General features: G+C 35.8%; 1 long non-coding RNA gene across 1 annotated transcript in view; it reads right to left on the bottom strand.

The window, feature by feature from the left end:
* Positions 1-402: 402 nt before the first annotated feature.
* The window catches only part of LOC132661117 (uncharacterized), a 39,637-nt gene continuing 12,239 nt past the window's right edge, over positions 403-27,800 (bottom strand). The window contains exons 3-4 of the long non-coding RNA XR_013550364.1: positions 5,682-5,751; positions 403-1,377 (exon numbers count right to left, since the gene is read on the bottom strand). This is a non-coding gene — a long non-coding RNA (uncharacterized LOC132661117). The remainder of the gene's footprint in view (positions 1,378-5,681; positions 5,752-27,800) is intronic.

Raw genomic sequence — 27,800 nt, 5'->3', positions numbered from 1 at the left:
GAGCACTGCTGATGGGCAGATCTGAGTTTCCAAATTTAATATAATCCCAGACTAGTAAAAGATTATATATTCCCTACTAAATACAACAAAATATGATACTGGCAGTGAAGATGAATTCATGTTCACCCAAAGCATTTTAAAAGTTTAGAGAGAAAGGAAATGACTGAATACCCGGCACTATACTTGTGTCTTTACATGAAATACATTGTTTAATTTTCCCAACACTATAAGTGACACATTCTCTCCATTTGATAGGGAGATAAAAATTAGAGGGGGGATGTAGCCTGTTCAAAGAAACAAGCCTAGCAATAACTGATATAGGAATCATAACTACCTTTATATTGATATGCCCCGATTCAAGAGACCCCCCGAAAACAAATCACCAGAGTCCAGAGCCAAAGCCAAGCGGCAAGGGTCGTTTATTGCAGGTTGGAACCTGGTTCTCCACGTACTCGTTGCCGGTGACGCAAGAGGCCCCGAGCAAGGATCTTACAGCTTCTTTTATAGACAGGCACAAACAAGTTAGGGATTTTTTTGAGGGTACAGAGCTGTTATAGGTTGACATTTAAATTTGAACACTCAGCAGAACTTGATTGGTTCCCGCCTTTATTTCAAACCATTCAGCAGAACCTGATTGGTTCCCGCCTTTATGTCAGACTACCACCGGGCGCGCCCTGGCTGGTTTCAGGAGGGGAAAGATTTTTTCTTTGCAGTTGTGAGTACACCTGGTAATTTTTCTCTTAGCCTTTCAATATAACTTCACATTCCATGAATCCCCTCTTCACCTCTTTTCTTTCTCTTAGAATTAGAAACATTTTACCACCAACTTATAAGTCAGTAAGAGGCTTTTTTTTTTTTTTTTATCTCAAGAGAAACTTACTCTGGGTTCTAATACTTTTAGTCAGTATGGAAGGGACACCAACAAATCAACAGGAATTAACTGAATTTCTTCACTTCAAGTTACACATTTAAGTCCAAGTCACCCATTTTCTATGCAGATTTTTCTATACGTTCTTTTTTTTTTCTTTCATGCTTGTAACTCAAAGAAAATTGGTGAAGCATAACTGAGAAGAAAAGCTGGTAAACGCAAATAAAAAAGGCCAACCAGATGTCCGAGCCCAGATACTCCCCTTGCATGCTTTTGGCTTCTGCAGTCTTGCTTGCCTCTTCCATCAGCCAGCAGCCAGGAACCAGAAGCTTGATTATACTAGTCCCGCCCAACTCGGAAGCACATATGTATAAAAGATCGGTAAAACCCGAACCGGATGCTCAGTCTTTGGAGGTGACTCCTCTGGGCCAGCACCCCTGTGAAATAAACAGTCTTTTCTGATTCCCTAGGTGCTTGCCACTTGTCTCTTCCTGGGCGCAGAGTATTTGCTGTGACATCACCAAAGAAGAAGACTTAAATGTTGTATCATTAACTTTAGAGAAGAAAAATTTACTTTGTCCAATTTCAGTTAATTTTAAATGTCATAATATTTACGAAATAGATCAAGGTAAATGTAGATCAGTGTTAAAAACTCAGCATGTAATATATAAACTACAACACATACGTGGTAACAGAGGAAGTGTCAAAAAAGTAAGCCATATTACCAACAAAGAAGCAAACATAAAATGAGAATCTCTGTGCTAATTCAGCTGCTGAGCAAGCCAAAGCACGTCAGACCAACCATCATCTCAGAAGGGCTAGGTACATCAAGCTAGTTTATCACTTGTCCTGTCATAGCTCAGCTCACAAGAGGAGGAGCTGGTATTCAAATATCAAATATTTTACAATACTTTAAAGTCACTGAATTAAACCTTCCTCATATAATTTTTCTTTCTAATGTTGATGTTTTCACTAGAACTTCTGGAGTTTACTTTGCCTATAATGGGTTGAAATGTGTGTATTCATTTTACAAAACAATCAAGACCTTGGCAAAAAAAAATCATGTATTCTGTCAGTTACAGTTTGCTGATAATAATGTTAGAATGATGGGAAAAAAATTTTTCAGTAATACTGTCAACATCAACAATAATAATTATCAAAAGTTGTCAAATATTTATGCTGACCTTAGACATGACTTAAATGGGTACTTTAAACTCAGTGTAAATATACAAACCAAATATGCAAAAATGCTATAAAAATGTTGGTTTGGGAGTAAGAAAGCCTTTTAGGTTATAGAATCACTGGATTCTGCAAATGCCATTTTGGCTAATGCATTGCAAGTCACAGCTTTTTATCAATATCTCAAGTATTGAGTTTTATATGTCAAATGCTACTCATAGATAGTGGGAAAGTTTTTTCATATATTTACTTCTTACCCTTTTTAAAAGTTAAAATGTGATCAATGTGCATTGAAGAAAATTTAGAAAATTCAAGGATAAAGAAGTCTTAAAATAATCAATGATTCTACCACTAGAGAATCTTCTGTTAGATTTTGGTACCTATATTTGAGGCTTTATAGCTCTCAAAGTATATATCCATGGAGAAGATAATTCAAAACCAGAATATAATGTTTGAAACTGGCTATTCCTCTCAGTAATATTTTGTCAAAAATACATTCCTCAGTTATAATTATCAATGATTCTAGAGTAACTTATCTTATAGATATATACAATAATCTATTTAACCAACCTACTATTTATTCTTCCATATCTTAGTTACTTAGTTAATGTTACTTAGTTACTTAGTTAATGTTTTGTAAGCATAGATATATGGCAGTTATATTCTTGTATATCTTTGCACACCTGTATAGTTATTTATTTTGTATATCATCTTAAAATTAGTAAAGACAATAAATGGACATTTTAAAAGAATTTGACACATATTATTAAATCATCTCCTTGAAAGGTTGTCCCACCTAGATTTAGACAGTAAGACTAAATAAGGGAAATATTAAATGTGAACTGGGTTCATCTGGCATTTCTCCAGTTCATGTGTTTCCCACAAAACAAGTCCTTGGACTATTCCGTTCGCCTTATGCAAAAAGCAAATACCATCTGAGTAACTGACACAAAAATCCTGAAAGAAATGAAACTACTGGAAAGATTATTGAACTCCTTCTCCAAAGCACCTAAGATACAGACAGTGCACATGCCATGCGTGACTAAGAAACCACATGTAATGAATCCCCAGGGTCCTCAGCAGCAGCCTCTGCATTCTCCCAACATTATCCTCCTTTTACTTCCTCAAGGAGCTGCCAATTTATTTTGAATCCTAAACACGATGAATGTTTTCAATCCGTTCCTCCCACTCCCTTGTCTTAGCTACACGTCAGTTTGAAAGGAAAGAAAAAGCCTCCTTAGCTTCCTCCACCCATTTGCTTTTCACTTGTTTCGTGCATTCAATCTCCTTTCTGAGAACTCTCCCAGTGAGTAAATGAACAACACGTGGATTTCAGGTGCAGAAATCCCTCTGTATTCGACCACGTGCTCATAAGCAAGCCTCAGTTCCTTCACCTGTAATTAATAATACTGTCCTAACCAGGTTTTCATAAAGATTATTTAAAATAACATAAATGAAAACTGTTTATAAAACAATCTGACAGCTCTTTTCCCAGTTCTCAAGGTCTTCCTAGGCCTTTAATAAATCCTTGAAGACAAATATAAAATAATGGATTTTTCTAGATCCACAGGCAATAAACTAGGAAGAAATAGACATTTTTAGAATCTTCTCTGATCTTGTTAAACATACCAAACATCATCCTTTGTTTTTAAGCCATTTTAAATAGCCATTTTTGATTGATTGAAACACCTCAGTAATTTTCTATTGAGAATTTTAAAACAATGAATAATGTTTACTTTTATTTTAGCCATTGAATGCATACAGTCAGTACTTTCCCAATGTAATTGTTATGTTTATTTTTCTGGAGAAAGAGTAATTTCCAAACTCCAAATCTCCCATGGCTGTATGTAATAACCTTTTGGTTTGCCTTTTCTCGCCCCTTATTTAAAAAGTTATCAGCAATATGCCTAATACGGTGATGAAGTTTTGGGGTTATGGGGGGTTCATGGGGTCTGGAGCTGATGGCCAAGAAAAAATTCTTGAAGACATCTTTGGTGCAAAAAGGTGATTTTATTAAAGCATGGGCAGAACCCATGGGCAGGAAGAGCTGCGTTGGGGGTCCTGACAGCTAACTCATTATATATGCTCAGGTTGGGAAGAGATCAGGAATAGAGTAAGTCTCTAAGGAATTTTGGAAACAAGGTTTCCAGGACATGGAGGGGCTAGCTGTTGCTAGGGAAACACCATTTATCACTGTTTAATAGAACCTCAGTCATGAGACACTTTAGATGTGGGGGGGTGGGGGCGGGGGCAAGAAGGGCATAAGCTTGGAGTATGATTGCCAGCATATATCTTGGGGCAGTTGAGATAAAGGAAGTAGACTTACAGGATCCTCAAGGTTGGGATAATGTTAAGCTAAGATTGTCTTTTGTCCCCAGCAAAGTGTCATTCTTGAGGCAGCTGGGCTCCTAGAGGGAGGTCACTCTTCCAGTCTCATGAACTGGTCAATGGGCTATGGGTAGTATGGGAATTTAATTTTTCATTTGCCTTACTTTCCCACATTACCATGGCAAGCACTTAAACTCCTTTCCTTTGTTCTTGGGTAGCCAGGAGTGTCTAAGGAATATCACACATATTCCACTCGGGTCGGGGGGATTGGTGTCAGCTTTTATGTCGCCCTCAGTTTGCCCCAAGTTCCCTCATCAGTGGTGCCTAGTGGGGTGTCTCTCAATAGCATGGGAGACTCCAAATATGAGGCAACTATTGGGTGGAAGCCGCTGCATGGATGATGAAAGAATTCATATGAGGCAGAACAAAGGAGATAAAAATTTATTGAAACAACGCAAGGGAGTGGTGGGCAGGATAGCAGAAGAGAGGCTGTCTGCAATGAGGCAGTAGGAGGGGACTGCCTTTAAGGGATGAAGATGAGGAGTTATGGCGATGTATGGAATTTTCTCTATTTTGGTAACTGTGCTTAGTTGCGAGTAGCTTAGTTGGTTAGTTAGGGCCTATGGATATTTCCGGATGGGTTGCCTGATGGGCCTGTGTGTATTCAACGAAGTGGTCATTAATGTGGGAAACAAAGGCAGAAGGAAATGACAGATAAAATGAAATTTCTTTATAACCTTCAGCCTATTGACAAATACTTGAGGCTGGCAGAGTAAAACCTTTCTCCAGGAGCTCCCTACTGTTTTAATGTTTTGCTAGAGAGAAAAACAACCTTAGCTTAACAATGGCTAGGCTTCAGGGATCCTGTGAGTCTTCTTTAGCATATGAAAGTCCCGTTGAAAACTTCCTCTCGACTTTACCTCCCCAACTCCCAAATATATAATCACTCTCTCCACAGGGTTCAGAGTCCTGTTCCCATGCTTTAAAAAAAATCACCCTTTGCACCAAAGACGACTTCAAGGATTCTTTTCTGGCCATCAGCTCCAGACCCCATGAACCCCATCACCCCAAAACCTCATCAGTCATCATGGTCCTTTCTGCATTTCACTGCTCAAGCCTGTTTGCCTGGAAGTGGCCTCCACACCTAATATCCCTAATATCCTTCATCTCATTAAGGTATTCTAGAAATATTCCAACTTAGCCTAACTCTTCCCTTGTTGTCAATATGTTATGTTGCAAAGAAAATGATATAGAACCCAGACAATAGTTAATGAGACAATAAAAGAATTAGTTGATGACTACTCACCGATTAACTCAATTATATTTGATAAGTCCTTTTTTTTTTTGACTTCCATCAAAAAAGAGAAAGGAAGTAACTGGAAACATTGAGAGAATATGTCTTTAGACAGATCAGTTTGAAAAACAATCCCTCATAGCTACCTTTTATTAAAATACAAATGTGAGAAAAAATAATTATGGAACCATATTAGAAAATTGTTTTGCATTTATGTAAATATATAAATGCGGTCAGACCACAACTGCAATGCTGAAAACAAATATATTGAAATAGATATCTGATTTCACTGGGGTAACAGATGCTTGACTAATTCAAGATATCAACAAGGATGTGAAAACAGTAGGCTATAAAGTCACCCCATGATGTGTCAAAGCTTGGAATTTGTAAAAGATGCAGCTCACTGAATTGCTAGCTTAATTGTGTGAACTGCTGGTGCTATTAAAACTTGATTTTTAAAACTTTATTGGATTTTTCTATTGCATCACCACCCACAGCTTAAAGTATACTAATTATACTTATAATTTAAAACACTATACACTGAAAATCCAACAATTCTAATAATAAAATATGAAATTCGAAAGGACATCTGTAAATTACAGAAAATAATTATTATAACATTTGCTCCAAACAACTTTTGGGGGTGGGGGGGTGGTTCTTGTTTCTTTTTTGTAGATCCATTCTTATTGTTTTCATTTTTCAGACTGCCAAAGCTGGTTACATAAATATGTTAATCTAGGTAATCTAATCCTCTCAGACTAATCTGATCTCAATTAAATTACTTAGCAGGAATGTACCACATGGAGTGTCCTGCCAGTAGGTTTAAAACCATAGATTATCAACATAAAGGACTTAATGTAATGGGAGGTCAAAGAGGATAGAGTAAGAACTGCAAGAAAAGAGAATTTACAATATTCAGCATTCACTAAGTGCCTGAGTGCTAGCACAGAGATTAATTCTAAAAAGCCAAGAATTAAACCCCCAAAGAAATGGTATTCATGTACAAGTCTTTTTCTTGATGCCTGAGAACTCTCTCTTTGCTGGTCTCCTCCTGTCCTCCTCTGCTTCATATTATAGAAAGCACCTTTTAACCAAGGGTTTCCCCACCCACTGGGTGGCAAGGAGTGCCCCTTGTATTAAGAGGTGATACATATCAGAGTGCTTGGCTGGTTCAGTCAGTAGAGTGTGTGACTCATGATCTCAGGGTTGTGAGTTTGAGCCCCATGTTGGGTATAGAAATTTCTTTAAAAACTTAAAAAAAGTTAATTTGTTTAGGTTTATTTTTGAGAAAGTGAAAGAGAGTGAGCAGGGGAGGAGCAGAGAGACAGGGAGACACAGAATCCGAGGCAGAGCTGTCAGCACAGGGCCTAACTTGGGGCTGGAACCCATGAACTGTGAGATCATGACCTGAGCCGACATTGGACACTTAACTGACTGAGCCACCAGGTGACCCCCTGCAAAAAATTTTTTTTTAAAAAAATGACACATATTTCCTATATTTCCATACTCAAACCACATGTAGGAAACTTTAAACACATACTTGAAATTCCAGGAAGGCTGCAAAGCTGAGAAGGAGTTATAATATAGATCACTGGCAAATTTAGATCATGAGTTTAGTTCCTGCGAAGGGTTGTAGCTTTGGGGAGGATACCAGGAAATGACAGCCTGGCTTTCTTGGTAATTTGCATATCTGATTTCATGGACTTTTCACTATTTTGGTGTATCTACTTGGGGCCTTTTGGATCTTTTGGATCCATCTCTCCCACTATTTTATCTTTTAGAACTCTCTGACTAGTGTCTCCAGAGGGACCTGAGTGTTACATTATGGAAAGTGTCCCATGTTGGCAAACCCAATGTCATAGGAATCAGATAAACAGACGATGGAAATGAAACAGGCCAATTTTACTTGCCTAGGTTAAAGGAGTTCAGCTAATCCCAATGTAAGTCACCAAGGCATGAAATTTGGGACTAAAGCACAAATAGTAATGCAATATTTATTTGTCATATTTGCCAGATGTGTTCTCTGGACCTACTGACCTCAGCATCCTATGCCAGTAGTAGATGGCAGGTGTCTTTCTCCCTCTCCCTAACTCTCTCCACTCACAAACACAAATGGAAAATTTTGAATATTTGATATTAGAGACAAATATTTAATTCACAAATAGTGTTTTGTTTGCTTGTTGGATTAGTAATTTGGACAGTTCAAAACATTTTAGCTCCTTTATTCCAGTTATGAGTTAGTGAGCACATAATTTGTCACCAGTTAGGCCCCAAGACTTGACCTTTACTGTTCTCCTGCTTGTACTCACTAACCTTTGTATTACATTTTTCCTTAAGCTCTTCTTTCTGGCTTACCTCTTAACTCAGGCAATTGAAACCTAAAACCACCTTTCAGGTGATAGTGACTGCCCTAACAAGACCTCCTCCAGTCCCAGAGCACCCAGAACATTTAAGCTAAAGCCCTGATTCTTGCCTGCACAGGTGGACAATGGAGTAACCTCTGAAATGACTTACAATTACCTTTACCTCAGGATAATACTAAAATCTCCACCCAAAGAGGAGCGCAAGCCTCATTTACATAACAACAATGTATGTATAGGCAAGACTGCTTAAGGCACATGCAGAACCTTATGCCCATCTCTACATAGGATGACAAGGCTTCCCTATCTAATATCTAAATATTCATCCTAATCCTAAGCAAAAGGAACCCATTCACTCTCTCTCAGGGAGTCAGAACTTTGGAAAGCCATTGCTGTTGATCTCTTTGATGTGAAAGGTTGTGGATTGGGAGTAAGTGACCAAGAAAGAATTCTTGAGACATTTTTGGTGCAAAAAGTTTTTTTGTTTTGTTTTGTTTGTTTTGTTTTGTTTTGTTTTATAGCATGGGGACAGGACCTGTGGGCAGACAGAACTGCCCTGGGGTTGTGAGGAGTGGCTGAATATATATTTTCAAGTTGGGGGGTGGTTAGGGTTAGCATTAGCCTCTAAAGAATTTGGAAGCAAGGTTTCCAGGACCATGAGGGACTAGCTATTATTAGGAAAAGGTCATTTACTACAGTCTAGGAAAACCTTAGTCATGAGACACTTCAGATGTATATCAGAGGACCATACAATTAGAGGATGATTGCTAACATATATCTTGGGTGGGGGTAGAGATAAAGGAAGTTTCCAAAGGGATTTTTACAGGATCCTGGAGGTCATGATAAGGTCAAAATAAGGATGCCTTTTGCCTCTAGCAAAGTATTAACATTGAGGCAGCTAAGCTCCTTGAGGAAGGTCACCCTGTCTGTCTCAAGTACTTGGCAATTGACTGTAAATTCTAAGGACATTTAATTTATTTTCTGTATTTCTTTTGCCTTTGTTCTCCAAGTCATCCTTATTTGCTGCAAATAAAAGTTTTCTCTGTGGGACAACTCAGCCTGTTGCAGTTTCTGACTCATGGAGAAGGAAGTCACATTGGTTAGGTTACAAGTTTGCTACCCTCTATTTTCTGTCTACCAGGGTTGCCTTTTTTATATTTTATATTGTGACTGCTCTTTCTCTGTTAGTCTCGTCCCCAGTGTGAGGGAAATAACCTCACACACACAAAAGAGCCATCAGCCTGGTTACCACAGGGGAGGTGAATGGAGAGATGGGTACAATAAAATGGGGATTAAAGAGTATACTTGATGGGGTTTTGGAGCGGTGGGGTCTGGAGCTGATGGCCAAGAAAAAACTCTTGAGACATCTTTGGTACAAAAAAAGTGATTTTATTAAAGCACAGGGACAGGACCAGTGGGCAAAAAGAGCTGTTTTATAAGTGTGAGTGGTGACCTTTTATGGAGTTGGGGGAGATAAAGACCAGAGGAAGTTTCCAAAGGGATTTTCATATGCTAAGGAAGAGTACAGGATACTGAAGGCCTAGCTATTGTCAAGCTAAGGTTGTTTTTCCCTCTAGCAAAGCATTAACATTAAGACAGTAGGGAGTTCCTGGAGGAACTTTACTTTGCCAGCCTCAAGAAGTTGTCAATGGGCTACAGGTTATAAGGAAATTAAATTTTGTCTATATTTTCTTCTGTCTTTGTTCCCCACATCTCTATGGAAGGGAGGGTAAGATTGGGGCTCCAGGACACTGAGTCTATAGTTTTCTGGAGATTATGCTATTGATGATTGCTTTTTTCTTATAATTTACCAAAATGTATGTAAACTGATAGAGACTCATATCCTGCCTGTGATCTCCATCAGTTAACCAGTTGTTTTCTTTCATTTCCTTTGTTCTTGGGCAAAGTGCCTGAGGAATGTCACACATATCTCACCTGGAGAGAGGGGGTGTTTGCCTGGTGTCAGCTTGCCTTATGCTCCCTCATCACACTTATGATGAACACTGAATAATGTATAGGATTGTTGAATCACAATATTGTACACCTAAAACTAATATAACATTGTATGTTAACTATACTGGAATTACAATTAAAAACTTAAAGGAAAAAGAGCCATAAGCCAACCCATATCTTTGCTGTTTTAAGCAACTGAAATTCTAGCTGTGTTTCTTACCATAGCATAACCTAGTCTATCCAGAAAGTTATGTAGGGGCCCAGGTCACTCTGCCCCGAATGTGTCACTTTGGCATAAAGATGATTTCTAGTTAAAATAATAAAAACCCAGCAGGTGCAGGAAAGATGCTATGTCTCCCCAATAACTGCCTAAATTTACATTTTGCAAAGGACAGCCTAGAATAGGAAGACAAGTGTTAACAGAGGCCCCCTTTACCACAGGAACTCATCTGCGTAATAGGTCAACTTGTTTTTCCTAATGTCTACTTTTGCATTCTTGCTAATGACCCCCCCCCCCCCCCCCCCCCCCCCCGCTTAACCACTTAATATCTTCAGATCCCTACCCCTCTCCATAGCTCAGGTAGGCTTCATTTTGCTTCATTGTCTTCAGAATTTCAAATCTGTGTGGATTTCCTCCATGTAAATCTATTAAATTTGATTTTCTCCTGTTCACCTGTCTCATGTCAATTTGATTCTAAGTCCACCTAGAAGGACCACAGGACAGAGGAATGTCTTCCTCTCCAACAATTACATATGTGAAAAAGTATGTTTGGGCATGAAATACAATTGCCAGTAGTTGAAAACTTATTTAACCTAATTTTATGGGCTAAATGCAAATTAGTTGAGAATGTATTAATAGAGAGGATGTTTTGAGAAGTATTAGTAGAACTAAATATAATTATTTGTGTCAAAGACATGCATGTTAATCTTATATATCTTTAGTTTGTCAAATAAATGTATAAAATATGGAAATGGGGTTTTTCATGTAACAGAAGAAAATATGTTTCATAACATTTTCAAATTAAATCACACAAGAAATATGATAAATGAAAACATCAGTTTCTTACACAAGGGATATAACAACAAAGCACATGATGGAAACCAAAATAACCTAAAAAACGACATACTGTATGATACATCAAAGCAGTGAATTTTAAGTGGTTTGTGAAAACACCTTCTTCAAATTTCTCTCAAAATAAGTTCCCTTGAGTCCTATGTGTGAATGTGCTTTTAACAAATTCCTTTTTCCCCTTTAAAGTGCCAATACTACTCTTCCTCTCCAGGTACTTGGCTAAATAGTTTTCTTTGACAACAACTATTGGGATAATTTCATTTCATTAGTTTTATATTGCAAATGCTGTGCAATAAGAATATGAAATCATGAGTGTGTTTTATTAAAGTGACTGGTGCATGATGTTTTCCTCCCAAATACTATTCCTGGAATACTATTCCCAGGGAAACCTATTCAACATAGACAACAACATTGCTGTTATATTTGCTGTGCATAAAGTAACATACTATAACTTGCTAATACAGTTATGGATAATGAAAGGATAATGAATTATTCATTGTAAACTTTATGCAAGATATTCTAGACATTCAAATATACAAATTGACAATTAGGAAAATCTTTTCTTTTAATTTTTTTGTATTTTTTTTTTTTTTTATTTTTAAGAGTGAGAGAGACAGACCATGAGCAGAGGAGGGGCAAAGAGAGAGGGAGACACAGAATCCAAAGCAGGATCCAGGCTCTGAGCTGTCAGCACAGAGTCCAATGTGGGGCTCAAACTCATGGAACATGAGATCATGACCTGAGTCGAAGACAGACGCTTAACCAACTGAGCCACCCAGGTGCCAGGAAAACCTTGATGCAAGTTTGATGTGATATGGATGGAACTCCTCATGCTTGGGACAATTTCTCTAAACATAGAACCTCACATATGGGACACAATAGGAATGTCTGAGTCATCTTTCTTATTTCTTTAGGGTTCTTATGGCCATCTGGTTGGCTAAGGGGTTTTTGTTGTTTTTCCCCCATTGTTATGGTAAAGAACATAAAGAAAATATTAAATAATTGAACAACAATTGTTCTACCAAATGATATGGCACTTATGAAAGCCTTATTTTAAAGAAAAAAAATACAAAACATCTTGTGATTTTAGTTACAAAACAAGAGACATGTTACAGAATTGCTGAGTCTGAAGCTTTCTTTCTTAACAACAGCTATATCTCTCTGATACCTTTATTACACGACAGAGTTTAGATGTTTCTTGAAATCATTGTGAAAGTGGATGGAGATAGAATAGTTTATTGGAAGTGATATCAGAATAAGGATCAGAAAACTTTGTTCTGGTTTGTAGCTTAACTAGTGAAAATTGACCAGAAGAAAAGAAACACCACTTCTACCCTATATTATCCATGGGAGAAGAATAATAGTTGATGTGGAGAACAAAGGCAAAAGATAAAAAAAAATAAATTTCCCCTTACAACTTACAGCCCATTGACAAGTCCTTGAGATAGGTAGAGTGACCTTCCTCTAAGAATTCAGCTGCCTCAATTTTAATAGTTTGCTAAGAGCAAAAGACAATCTTAGCTTAACATTATCCCAACCTCCAGGTTCCTATGAGTCTCTTTTAACACATAAAAAATCCTTTGGAAACTTCCTTTATCTCTACCGTCCAACATATATGTTAGCAATCATCTTCCAAGCATATGGTCCACTGATATACATCTGAAGGGTCTCATGACTAAGGTTTTGTTAGACAGTAATAAAGAACCCTTTCCTAATAATATCTAGGCCCCTCAAGGTTCTGGAAATATTGTTTCCAAAATTTCTTAGAGACTTATGCTATCTCTAACTCCCTCCCAACTTGAAAGTGTATAATCAATAGATTCTCACAACCTTAGTTCAGCTCTTTCTGCCAATGAGTCCTGTTCCCTGTTTTAATAAAACTACCTTTTTATGCACCAAAGTTGTCTCAAGAATTCTTCCTTGGCCATTTGTTCCTGAGCCCCAACATTTCCACCTCAATACTCTTGCTTCTCAGTTCCTGCTAGGATGAAAAAAAAAATTTTTTTTTTTAACAAGTAAATATGAGTTTCTCATATACAACTTAGGGAAGAGCAGAGGGAGAAGTTTGTTGGTCTCTTTTTCTTTTCTGTATCATTGTTTCCATAATTTGGGGGACAGTCATCTAGATTTCCATAACTGATCAAACAAAGCCTAGTAAATTTGAAATTGTGTTCACACAGGCCAGCATCATTCTTTCTCAGTAAGGACCTTAGCTAAAGTCCAAGCAGAGTGTTGCCCCAGGATCCATTATGATCTTTCTTTTCTCTAGCCAATATTTTCTTGCAAGGAACTTTCCATCATGAGTGGTGGTATCTAAGCCCAGGGGAGAAATTGCGGTTGCAGTTTTATCTCATGGATGCAATAGCAATTTGCCTTTGGCTGGGAGTCTTGTACTCTAGCTCTAACTATATGAGCCTTTGGTAGCCAATGAGTCCCCAGAGAATGCATACTTGTTTCACTTCTGTTTCACCCTCTGTATGAATTCCCTTCTGTTGTAAGCATGTGCTTTGTTAATGAAGGTGGTTAGAGTAAATTATTTTTAAATGTTCTTTTTTACTTCTATTACTTAAAATATTTATTGCCTTTTGTCCCATGTCTTGCATTATAGTTAAAAAATTTATTAAAGTATTAGAATATACAGGCATTGCTCTGTTGCATACTGTTTAATTTTTACCTTTTCGCTTCATGTTTTGTATTTGGAATCATTTCTCTTCTGGACTGAAATGTGCAAATTTTTTCAGAAAAAAACAGAACAGATAGAGTTCATTACCTGATCATGATTCTACCTTCACTATTTGTATCTCAGTGTAGAAAAGCTATTGTTCCAGTCTGCTGCTACAACTTAAAAAATACATCAGTAGTGTGGAAAGTACAGAAACATACTGAGTCAGTGAGTATACTATCCATTAACTAAACCTTTCCATGTACTTTCGAAGCATAGGGTACCAAAACAAACTTTCTAACCATTTATCAAAGATCATTATCTATCATTTCCAGAAGAATGAAAAAATAAGCACTGAAGTTAGAGAAGTGAACAAATATACAGCATTTTTCTACCATTTATTCAGCCTCTCCCTACATTTTTCTCAGGAAGAAAGAAAGGGAAGGGTTGATCCTGTGTGATGCCAAGGATGGGTAGCTTGCAAACAGATATCAGTATGTAATTAACAAATAGAGAACAAAATCTAAGTCTGTTTATTAATTTGATAACTGAAAAAATTTCCAATTTTACAGAATAGGTATCTAATATGTGAGATTTACATAATTCAAAAAAATCCTTACCATTTCCTTTCCTGCATTTTTTAAAATATATTTAACCATATAAGGACACATGGGAAATGTATGCAATCATCACTAAATATTTTTTTTTACTAATACAAAAAATAATAGTCTTATAATTGTGTAAATCTATTTAATAAGTATATATAATATTTCAGACTCATTCTGAGCTGATCTGATTTTTTTAATGGATTATTATTTTTTTATATCTTTGTTTCTTGAATATATTCTATGGCGATTACCTACATAGGATATCAAAACTCAAGATATTGTATCAAGATAACCCATTTTTTGTTCCTTGTTTGTTTTAAATCTATTTTCATATTTCAAGTCTATGCATTTAATCTGGTGACTGTATCCTATTATCTCCATATCTCTATCTCCACAAATTAATATCTATGTCTTGTCAATCATCACTCAATCTTCTTGCTATATAAGACCAATGACATGCAAATTTTTATGATTTACAACCCTTATCTTATTCCATTAATTTTTGCATCTTCAATTTCAGTTCCTGGCTGCCTCCCAACTCTGTCTAACTAAATTGTTTTAAGATGACTATCGGATATCTAGGTACTCATTATTTCTGGAAGCTGTCTACTACCTTTCAACCTTTATATGATATATACAGCTGTCAAAATCCTGGACATAATCCCAAGCACTGAGTTTTCTACTAAGAAACATATTAAGGCTGTCACTGGGATATTTCTTGAGAAAAGAACTAAGAGATAGATGCTAAATAATGGTCACTATCTTAATCAAACTCTAAGTTTTGTTACATTTATTAATAAAAGGGAAGAATGCCATATTTACACTCTAAGGTCAATGAGAATAACTGTTTTTTCATGATCTACTAACAGATACACTACAGAAATTGTCACCCCTTGTTCATCTAGAGTACAATTTTAACTGATATTCCCAATAAACATGAAAAACTGAAAATTCTAAGGGATTTTGAATCCTCCAAAAATATAAAAACATGTCAAAAGGAAATGTCAAGTTCATTTAAGTTCTTGAATTTTTTATTCTTTTTTTTCTGAAATCTGGTAAGGGCTATGACAACCACATACACATAAAATGGCATGCTTATTCAGTTTGATTCTGGGTTCAATTTTAATGATTAATTTCAGATATCTAGCAATATTCTCTTTTTTTTAAGTGTTATTTGATTTTTAATTGCCTCATTGATCTTTACTTTTTCAAGTTGTTTGAAATCTGATGGAAATTAAGTACATCCAACTCTCTAGTAAACAGCCATTTATATTCTCAACCATTTTATCCACTGAAGAGATTTTTTAATGAATCAAAAAATGACCCAGCTTATGGAAACCCAAAAAGCCTAAAATTATGTTTTGCATATCTTAGGTTAAATTCTAATTCATTTTTTTAAAATAGGCTTAAGTCATATTTTTTAAGTTAAAATAAGTTATAATAAATACCACTAATTAACAAAACAGAGTCTCAGCTACCAATAATGAAGTCACATTGACCTAAGGTATATTTTTCCAACCATTTTATAATACTTGAGGATAAATCTTTACCCTATTTCACTTGTGATTTCTCCAAATGCTTTCAGATTTATTTGAAACTCATAAAAATGTTAGTCAAAGACCTGACAGACCTAGTAGACTTATCTCCTAAGTCACAGATGAGGGAAGTGACTCCAACAAATGTGATTTCCTTAGTATATCAGAGCCATTTCTGACCAAATCTGGAACTAAGACCCAAGTCTTTTTATTTTTCATCCTAGCACTCTTTCTACAACTACTCCAAGTACAAGAACTAACAACTATAATGAAGTCTTTGCTTACTATACGCTCATCTGTAACAAACTACTTTCTAAGGTGTATATATTTGTTCATCTTTTTTTATTATTCTATAGAGGTGCATATATGACATATATGACATGATATATATGTGTTATATTTAATTTCAAAACATTTGTATATTTATAAACGTATGTGTTATATATTATTTTGTAACGTTTAGTGAAACCATGCCACACAAGTGTTTACATAAAGTCATTACTGATGAACAAAATTAGAGATATTATCAGCTACATCTATTCTTCTTAAATAAATAATTTATTTGTTATTAAAAAAGCCTTTGAGGGGCACCTGGGTGGCTTAGCCGGTCAAGCATTCGACTCTTGATTTCAGCTTAGGTCATGATCTCTGGTTTGTGAATTCAAGCCATGGATCAGGCTCCATGCTAAATGTGTGGAGCCTGCTTGGGATTCTCTCCCTCTCTCTCTTTCTCTCTCTTCCCCACACCTGCTCACATGCTCTCTCTCTCTCTCTCTCAAAACAAATAAATAAACTTAAAAAAAAAAAAAGCCTTTGAGAGACATCTGGGTGGCTCAGTTAAGCATCTGACTCTTGATTTTGGCTCAGGTGACCATCTCACAATAGTGAGATAGCGTCCCCCGATGTGCTCCGCACTGAGCACGGACCCTGCTTGGGATTCTCTATCTCTGCCCCTCCCCAACTCTCTCTCTCAAAATAATAATAAACATTAAAAGAAGGTTTAAAACAAAAAGACTTAGATATTAGTAATTTTATTAGTGCAGGAAAGCACCTCTGGAAATGATTCTCTATAATAAAAAATAAATACCAAGAAGTAAATAATTGGATAAAATGTTACAATATAAAGGGCTCATTTAGTCATTTACCCATCTTTTTGATCAACAGATTTATTTATTTATTTATTTATTTATTTATTTATTTATTTATTTTCTTATTTATTTTTAAAATGTTTGAGAGAGAGAAAGGGAGAGAGAAAGAGAGAGAGTGAGGGAAGGAAAGGAGAGAAAGAGAGAGAATCCCAAGCAGGCTCCATACTGTCACTGGGGAGCCCAACATGGGGCTTGAGATCATGACCTGAGCAGAAATCAAGAGTCAGATGCTCAACCAACTGAGCCACCCAGACTCCTCATCAATAAACAGATAGTTTTTAGTGCCCATTTTCCTACTGCTATTGCTAGATTATGTAACAACAAAATAAGAAGAAAGCAATGTTGATGCCAAGGATTATAGGAATATTAAATATTATTCAAGTAACCAGTGAAATATTTTCCAATTGAGGCAAATTCAATGAAGATAAGGTACAATGTGCTAAAAGATAATGTAACAGAGGACTTTGACTTTGTCTGGGGGATCAGAAAAGCTTTTCCCAAGAAAGCATTGCTTAAACTGACATCTGAAGGATGGGCATAAGAGGTACATTTTAAATAGAAGTAGGGAGCCAGCACAGGAATGGCAGGATAGTGAATTCCACACAAGCAAATCAGATTGGAAAGTACAACGGATTAGGAGGGGAAGAGCATGGTTCATGCTAACCTGATTTAAGGCAGAGGAAATCTCAAGATGAAGATTGAAGGTGGAAAAAAAACATGGCAGAGACCAGATTCTGCAGAGCCATGTGGGTATGTTAAGGGCTTCTTTCGTTAGCCTAAAAGCAGTGGGGTGGGGGGTGGGAAGTAGTCAGAGAGGGCTTTTCAGTTGAAAAGTTTAATGATAGTATTTCTATTATGAGAGATCACCTCAGTCATGGTGCGCACAGCAGATTGGATGTAAAGACATCAGTTGGGGAGTTATAACAGTTCATGGGAGAATTCAGTAGTGTTGATTTAGGCAGTGTCCAAACAGATGATGTGGAATAGACAGAATCAAGAGTTATTTAGAAAGAAAATGTCATAGGGGTGCCTGGGTGGCTCAGTCAGTTAAGTGGCCGACTTTGGATCAGGTCATGATCTCAGCTTGTGGGTTTGAACCCTGGGGTCTGTGCTGACAGCTCAGAGACTGGAGCCTGCTTCAGATTTTGCCTGTGTCTCTCTTTGCCCCTCCCCCGCTCGAGTGCGTTCTCTCTCTCTCTCTCTCTCAATAAATAAATAAATATTACCAAATTTTTTTTAAAAAAGAAAGAAAATGTCATAAATTTAATAAACAGGATTTTTCAATGGATTAGACACTGAAGATGAGTCAAAGGAGAAGTTTAAGGATTATACTCAAATTTTGACATGTTACATGGAATGAAATGCACTGCCCTTCATTGGAATAAGGAACCAGAGAATAACCAGTTAGATATAGAGGAGAGTGAATATAGTGAGTTTGATTTGGGAAGTATAAAGATAAAAAGAAGGAATATTTCCTTTCTCTCTATTACTTTAAGGGCAACTTTTTTTAAATATGTATTTCACCTTTGGAAGTACAAAGGCTTGAGAATGACAAGGTATTTTTTTAAAGTTCTTTCTCTACTTCCTGTATGTATAAGATTTTAAGTAATCTCTCTGAACTTCAGTTCTCATCAGTAAAATGGGGAAATAATAATCATATTACCTATATCACGAGGTTATTAAAAGGTCAGGATAATGTGTATTGGAAAGTTACTTATAAAATCATAATTATTATAATGATACATATTTTGTCTTATTTCTGCTTGTCTGTAAGTGGTGTGAGGTATGCTGCTTCTGAAAGGTGAAGCAAGCATATCCCTGGATATTAATTTCTTAACAAGAATTTCTAGAATCAAAAGTTCGTATGACAATATGCCCAACACGAAGAAAATGTAAATCATTAAAAACAACAACAACAAAAAAAACCCACATGTATTTATTCTCACATCCTAAATATCCTTAGCAAATACCTAAAGGACACCTTTGGCATTTCCTACATAAAAGATATTTTCTGTTTCCCCTATGTTAGTTATTATTAATAATTATTGAGGTACTTTAAATGCAAGAGACACAATTTTAATGAGTTTACACGGGTTAATCCATTTAATCCTCAAAATAACTATAGGAAATTTGCTATTTTTCCCACCAATGTATTGGGGAATACAGAGATTATGTAACAGATTTATGGTTAAAAATCTATACATAAGAAATTGAACCCAGGTAGATGTTTCCAAGAGGTAATATTTGTATTTTTATGCTAAATTTTGAGTTATACTACACTACAACACTTTAAGGCACTAAGTGCTATAGTATTTAGTATAACAGAAATAAAACAAATCTGACAGGAAGTCCCATTATTAAGTTTTAAGATAATAAATAAAGGTTTTTAACCACTTTAAGGATTATGACTACCACGGGCATTAGTAAGTCAGTCTTCTCTGCTTAAGAAAAAACTATAAAAGGGGGGATTGAATATGCTATAGGGTGTATTTTCAATAAAAAATACTACTTTATTTTTAATAATGTTAAGGATATCAATTTTCTTCACATTGGCCATGGTTTTATTAAAAGTAGTATGTAATTGAGGAGGGCACCTGTTGGGATGAACACTGGGTGTTGTATTGAAACCAATCTGACAATAAATTTCATACTAAAAAAAAGTCATATGTATACTAAAAAAAAATCCATTATTTCCTGAGATAGTTGAGTTATTTAATAAATAGAAGAGGATTATTTTTCTAATTATTTCATAAGAGTAGTAACCCTGCTCTGTGAATCATGCTTGCATATTGCTCAGGGAACTCTTCAACTATAATACAAGAGAACCTAATGAAACACCCAATTGGCATATAATTATATATAATTTATAAATTTATTATTTTGAGCAATTACTCTTTACTCTGTAATAAATGTACTTCCACATTTAACTGTTGGAATGGATGACTGAGCTTTTTAAAAGCAAAATTTCTTCTTAGCAATTCGTATTTTGAAAGAACCAAAATTGAAATTCACACACTTCTTGGTTAAAAAAAAAAAAAAAAACGTGATGCCTGAAAAACATTCAGCTCATTCCTGAATCACTATATTTGCTTGTTTTTCATTTTCATTGTATTAGAAGAAAGCTTTAATAAGGTCAAATGAGGGAAGGTACTGGCAGATAAAGTATATTAGAGTCTTTTAAGAAAGAATCACCCAATCCCCTGTGAAGGTCAGGTGAATTATTATATTTTGACTTAGTTTTGTTTTAGAGGTTGAATAAAAATCTGATAAAATAGTCAAAGGCCAGAGTAAAAATAAAATAAATTTTTGGCCATTGTGAAAATTGGAAAATAGAAGGGGGAGTGGGGTGGGAAATGAATATATATAAATATAAGCTAGCAAAGCAAAAATTTCTTGGAAGAGAGAGAAGGAAAGAAAGAAAAAGAAAAAAATGAAGTTACTGTCTAATGTGCACCAACTCTGTGTATTTGGTAGGCTCAATAATTTGTGCTTATGGAACAAGTTTAAATACTATAAGCAAACTAGAATATTTAATGACATGCTTGAAGGATTTACAAACTCAAAATTATATTAAACAAATCAGTATAATCCCAATCTTAATAATGCTACATCATAAAACATCTCACAGTGTATATAAATACATTCATCACTATCACAGGGTCTATCTTCAGTTATATGTTGTTATGTTTGGGTCGTTATTTACTGCCCATATGGTGCTTTTAAAATAATTACAGGGTAAATGGCTCACATGTCCCAGTTAACATTTAACATTGTTTTGATATAAGCTTGCTTGGGCCATGCCCCTTTCCTTCTAGAGCAACTAAGACATCCTGCTACACATTGAACTACAAGACCTGCTCTACTGAACATATCAGTTGCAAATATCATTGCATTGTATGATTTCTAGTCGTAGGGGAAAAATAAATGTACATTAATCAAAATTTAATGGTACATTTATAAAGTATTCACAGTATTTCAGGAATCCATGGCAACTCATCAAGAACCAATATTCTAATTAATCTTAAAAAATGTCTCATTTAATCCACCAACCTTTGAGGAATTATCATCTTCACCATTTTTACGGATGGGGAATGAGGTTTAGGGAGATTAAATAAAAGTCCAGCATCGTGGGAGGTAAGCTTCATGTGGAAACAAGAGGGTAGGTTGAGGCTTAGGTTTCATTGTGTGGTTCCCCCCACCACATAAAGATATTAGGATTAGGAACACATACAGACACACACAGACACACACACACACACACATTCAGAGGACTTGAAACATAAGCATATACAAAAGCAAATCTGACAGAGTAAATACATATTTTTTTCCTTCCAAAAACATTTCAAAATTTTGCAGGAAGGGAAAATGCTTTTGTCCCTTTTCCTCATTTACAGAAATTAACAGGTTTAATTTCAACCTGAAACACTTTTCCCCGATATACAAAGAGATAGCTTAATAATTTCCAAGTATGATTTGGAAGTCTTATGTGCTGAAATATGAACATATAAGTACTGTCCCCTTGCATTACTAATAAAGTAGTTGGTCTCATATGGCTATCCCAGGGAGCATAAAATGAAATACATATTCATATATCCTCTATTTACTAATTTATAAGGCAGGTATTGAATATTTAATATCTGTATGAATTAATAGAAAAGCTATAATGCCAACAAAATGGATAGGCTACGCTTGAACTACTCTTCATGCGCCTCTCTCTTGGCTATCTATCTGCAGGAGAGGTAATAGATAAGGCCCGGGATTTTTAAAGTCCTTACATTTTCTTCAGCTTAAGAGCTTCTAATAAAAAGCATCTGTCCAATATCTAAGATATTCATGACATAACATTATCCAAAGTGTTGGATTACTTGCTAGGAAATCAGTGCAAAGAGGTAATACCCTATTTAAAATCAAATACCATCTGATTTCAACTTAAAATAAATTCTAATATAAAGTTCAGTTTCCTCTGACAAATTTAATTGGAGTACCTCTTTTCATTAAATTTCTAACTTCACCTGCTGGACTGACAAACGATACGGGCACATTCACTAAGAGTTCAGCTTGCAGGAAATGGGAAATAACCTTGGTGAAAGTTGCAGAGGACAACAAGTAGAGAACAGAAACCATATGCCTGATACACATTTTCTGTATATACCAAAGATTTAAACCAAAATGGGAAGACTGCAGCTGAATATTTCACTTTGTGCCTTCGAGTGTGGCATCTGTGTGCCGAAGGCTCCCACTCCAGACCACAGATTTATTTGCCATGTTTGAATCTCTAAAGATTCCTCTTTGTGATTCATTTCCTCCTCAACCACTCTGCAGAAAACTAAATTCTCTTTCACTTGCTACAGAAAGTTTTTACCAACAATAACACCACAGTACAGAGATTATTGCTTTCAGCTGCATGGGCAGATGTAGGCACACTCATGTCTAACTTGCTAATTGAATAGATCTATAAATTATCTATGAGTCACAAATAGACATCCTGCAAAAGAAGTAAATGGAGTGCTTGAATTAGCTCTCCTATTTTCCTCAATCTCTTACATTTTTAAACTTTTCTTCACATCCTAACAGCACATCATGCTGTTACTTCTGTTTTGTTGTGTTGTGTTTAATTTTCTCTCTTCATTTAAAAACATTATTTCTCTTGGTTTTGTACTTTTATTTTTCAAGTTGAAACTACTGTATTTTTCATTAAAATCAATGTTACAGAAAATATTTTCTGAATATGTGTTTCATTTCACTTCTGTGTTGGCCATCCTATTATTGCTTGTAAGTAATATTAAAATATTCTGTAAGGCAAATACCTTGTTTTCATGGGGATTGAATTTACATTTTTACTACATAGTCAAACCTCCTTTGATATTTGAGTTCCTTTCTTAGGAAATCCCAATATTGTCTCAAATTCAGAAAGCCATACTTAAATTTTGCCTTTGGGGAAACTGAGGTATACAAATTGATTTGGGCTACAATCTCAATCTTTATATGGTTGAATAGAAATGCATAGATGAGGCATATAAATTTCCTTCAATGTTCCCATGTTTGAACCTGTTACCTACAGGGCATAATTTGATAGGTTTAACAAAAAAAAAAAAAAAAAAAAAAGAGGGGGTGGAGAGAAGGTTGACTGGTTCATTTATCTGCCACTGAACTCCAATCTTGATTCATTGCATCATGGAATTTTATCATAAAAAATCAAATGTCCTTAAAATCTTACTCCTGTATCTTAGGAAAAATAATAATAAGTACAGAAGTAAGATCATTGCAGTGCTAACAACTATATTTAAGACACGTATTTATTCAGTTATTGGCAAGCAAGTTAAAATGAGTCACTTCATGTCCCTGAGCTTCACTTCTGAGCTTCACTTTTGTGTCTATAAAAAGGCAAAATTATAGCCAGTGACTCATTCAATTCCTGGGACTTAGCATGCATTTCAGAAATTTTTTGTCACAAATTTCCTTCACAGAAATATGGTGACATACTATAATGTATTTGGTACAGTATGATGTATATGAATATAGCAATTTTGGAAGTTGTATAAACATATAATATTTTGTTATAATATTTGACTCAATTAAATGTCTGACTTTGGCTCAGGTCATGATCTCACAGTTTGTGAGTTGAGCCCCACATCAGGCTCTGTGCTGGCAGCTCAGAGCCCTCTCTCTCTGCCCCTCCCCCACTTGCAGTCTGTCTTTCTCAAAAATAAATAAACATTAAAAAAAATAAAAAAATAAAATAGAGCAGAATTCTTTTGGTGGAAGAAGGCTTCAGATGTACCTGACCATTTTACATACAACATCAAATCCTCTAATAATCCTTTAATGAATAGAATATTATTTTCCACATTTTATGTGTGAAAGAAAGGGTCACTTACCCAAGGTTATATAGTTTTAAAATAGTTGTAAGATTTCTATTTAAAATGCATATCTATTTGACTTTTAAACCTTTGTTTTTATCTACTGCACTGTAATGGTCTATGGGGTTAATAACTGGGAAAACAAACACTCAAATGTTATGTTCTGAAGAACGTGTCTTCAAGGGGATATGACTCTTGGAGAGAGTTACATTTACAAGAGCACAATGTCATGCTTGGGAGATAGAATTGGGGGAATGGAGCAAGCAAAAATGGGGAGAAAGTATGAACAAGAATGCAGAGGCTTTGAGGAGACAGCAAGCAAGTTCCAGGGAATATGAAACTGTGTTTAAAATAAAGATACCAAAAAATATCTGTATAATAAAAAGATGCTTCAGTCAGAATAGTTCATTTACAGTAACCACCGTGTTTTAATGACTTAAAACATCAAAGCACGGTTTTCATGTATACTTGATGTTTATTATGGGTTGACTTGGTGTTTTCCTCTATGTTATCCTCACTCTTGTAGCCTATGGTAACAGAATATCACTAATTTTAACACTGCTGATTGCATTAGTTCTGTCTGCTATAACTGCTACAGAATTGGTACCTTATAAACAATAGAAATATATTTCTCATAGTTCTGGAGCCTGGAAAGTCCAAGATCAAGGTGCTAGTCATATTCTGGTGAGAGCCTGTTCCCTACATCACAGCCAGTGCCTTCTTGCTGTGTCCTCAATATGAATGAGGGGGTGGGAAACCTCTGTGAGGCTTCTTATATAAGAACACGGATCCCATTCATGTAGCCTCCACCCTTGTGACTCCAGAAGAACTCATCTTCTAATACTATCATTTTTTTGGAGTTAGGGTTTCAACTATGAGTTTCAGGGGTCACAAACAATCATACCAAAGCACTAGTTGCCTTTATGAAAGAAATAATGCACTGTCTTAAAACCTCTGCTCATTAGTAACATGCCTCACTTTTGCCTAAAATCTTTCATTGCCCAGAAAAGCCAAATACCAAATCTACATTCAAAGAGATGAAGCATAAGATCCTATCATGTGCTTAAGAGGAAACCAGCAATATTTAGTGGACAGTATTTGGAAGTGAATTCCCTCTACTTTCAGGGAACAAATGTTTCTAAACAAAGGCAAAAGAGATTCAGTTAAATGCAGTGTATTTTATGGGAATATCTGATTCAGTGCCACATTATAACTACTGAAATCCACTCAAGATCCAAAAAAGAAGTTTGGGAACAGGAGCACTATTTGGGCGAAGGCTGGCAGAAACACAAGCAGAACAAAAATCAGGACTCACTATCAGTTCTGGAGTCTAACAAAAAGAAAACCTCAGGAACCCAAGGAAATAAGACATATATCAGATAGGCTGTGTTTTCCTAATAAAAACTGCAGGTGAGGAATGAAGATTATAAAAGGTGAAATCAAATTATAATGCTTAACACTCAAACCCTAGAATAAAGTTTGCTCTTCCTAAAGTCAGCATATTGAGAGAAGAGCTGCCACTGATATCATTTAACAATGGACTTTTGGCTAATTATAGTGGAAGATGATCTAGAAATGGTTCCTGTGGACAAAAGAGAGGTCTGAGAAAAGAGAGGTGGGATTGACAGGAATGTAGAAATGCAGTAAACACACATATGGGCTACCTAACATTTTTTGTGTTTCTTGGCATTCCACCAACAACATTAAAGCAGGCACATGATTCCTTAATATGTTAAGAGATATGTTTGTGTGCATGGTGGCATGTATTCACTAAGGAGGAATGAGGATTTTAAGATGTTCAAGTCAAGGCCACATATATCCTGGAAGGGTGGAGAGAAGAGAGGAGCATACTTGATTCTGAGATAAGAAAGACCAAAATTCACAGCAACAATTTTCCTTAGTCTCTTCTTTACTTCTCTAAACCAAACAAAAGTTTTTTTTTTCCCTTGTTATAACTATAACATGAGTTATATATCATGATTGTGTCTGAGATTTTAGACTTAGTTAAGATAATTCAGATTCCTAGAACTTGTTAAGTTTTTAATGGGGACTGGATGCATCTAATTAGAGAACTTTCTATAGATAAATACACAGAGATATATATTATAGAGATCATTTTAGGACAAATACATATTTTACCTATGAAATCATATTCAAAAAAGGACTTCAAAGATCAAAGCCAGAAAAGTGATTATAAGTGTTGAGAATAAAAGTGAGGCGAAGCCACAAACAGGAGGATAAATAATGAGACCAGAGGTCATGTAAGTAAGTAGGGTTGTTTTGGCAAAATCTCAGGAATGAATAAATGATTGAGGTATGACTAATGTGATATCCCATATAAAATTACAGAAGTTATGGGTGTTTTAATACCAGTTACTAAATCCCTCTTGCTCCATGAACCAAAACTTCCCAGGGATGGGCAGGAAGATACTTGGGACATTTTACATGGGAGCCAGTGTGCCCAGGATGATACCTCCAGCCCATTCTCATAATAATATAACAGGCACTATAGTCATCCATGAAGTCAGATCTCCCATAGTCTTAATATAGGTCATTGACTATTGCCACCCATTGCTTTAAGGATGCTGTAAAGTGCCAAGACTAAGTGAGTGGCATATTATGTTTAGTTGTGTCCTCCATAAAGCAGATTCCACCATGGAGTTAGAAATACAAGGAATATCTGGAATAATGCCTGTAAAAGATAAAGGAGGTCAGAAAAAGGACTAGGAAAGGTAACCTGCAGGTTGCAATGTTGGTCTGACATATATGAATAGGGAAGGCATGGAAGAAGGATTGGATAGAAAATGTCTCACCCTATGGTGCAACTAAGAAAGGCTCATCTATCCCAACCTGAGAAAGTCTCAGGTGTAGAGACTGCCTAAAGAAGCGTTCTGGCAGAAATGGACAGGCCCCAGTACTTTATCAAGTTCAGTTACTAGCTATGGCTGAAGAAGACTCAGCTCAAATTCTGCAGTAGGTCTCAAAGTTGCTGCAGCTGGAGCTGTCAATTAAATTTACTCCTTACACCTGATTGACTGGATCTTTCTTTAAAGAAGGGACAAGTGAGCAACTTCCATGGCATCCACATATGCCTACAATGTTCTGTAGTGATGGATCAAATTCTGAACACTACATTTTACACAGGTATAAGCAAATGAAAGTGACTACATAGAACTGGAATCAAAGTAAAAAAAGAAATGATAGAAGATATTTAATCAAGATAAAAAATAATTAAGGAATGTCTGATAGTGCCCTGAAGTATAATAGGTAGAGAGAAAAAAAGAACATATTGATGATCGTAAATAATAAGCAAGATCCATTCCACCAGAGTGAACTTTGTAACCATGAGTGTTGTACAGCAATGATAGTCTTAGAAAGTACTGCATTCCTCATCCCTAATAATATTCAAGCTGAGGTTAATTTACTACCTATAAGGGATGCTATATATGGGTTAGGAGAACCATAATAGGCTGGTCTAGGTCCCTTCTTCCTCTCTTACCATTCAGTGTCATACTGTGAGTTTTCTAATCTTACCTATTGTAGAATTTAGAGAAAGCCTCTTCATTTCCCCAACACTATTATTTTCTTTATGAGAACTGAACAACTACACAGCAGAGAAGCTTTTTGCAAGTTGTCAGTGAACACCCAAAGCTGTAGTGCAGTGCCACATTATATAGTCATGAATTACATCTCATGAGATTAATAGGAAGAAATCATTGATGTCATTCTTTGTGCTCCAAGTGCTTTTGTGCATATGATCTCATTAGTCCTCAGGGTATTTCTGCGAGGTAAATTGGAGGGCAGAAATTCTCCCTGATCCTCATTATGAAGACAGCAAAATGAACAGAAAAGAGGGCATGGCTAGCTCAGAGTTGTCTGTAATTCAGGGGTATAACTAGAAATAGAAATCATGATTTCTGGCCCAAATGCCAA

Source organism: Panthera onca, chromosome D1, assembly GCF_046562875.1.
Source record: "Panthera onca isolate mPanOnc1 chromosome D1, mPanOnc1 haplotype 2, whole genome shotgun sequence".
Classification (NCBI taxonomy): Eukaryota; Metazoa; Chordata; class Mammalia; order Carnivora; family Felidae; genus Panthera; species Panthera onca.
This window is presented reverse-complemented; position numbering and strand designations above follow the sequence as displayed.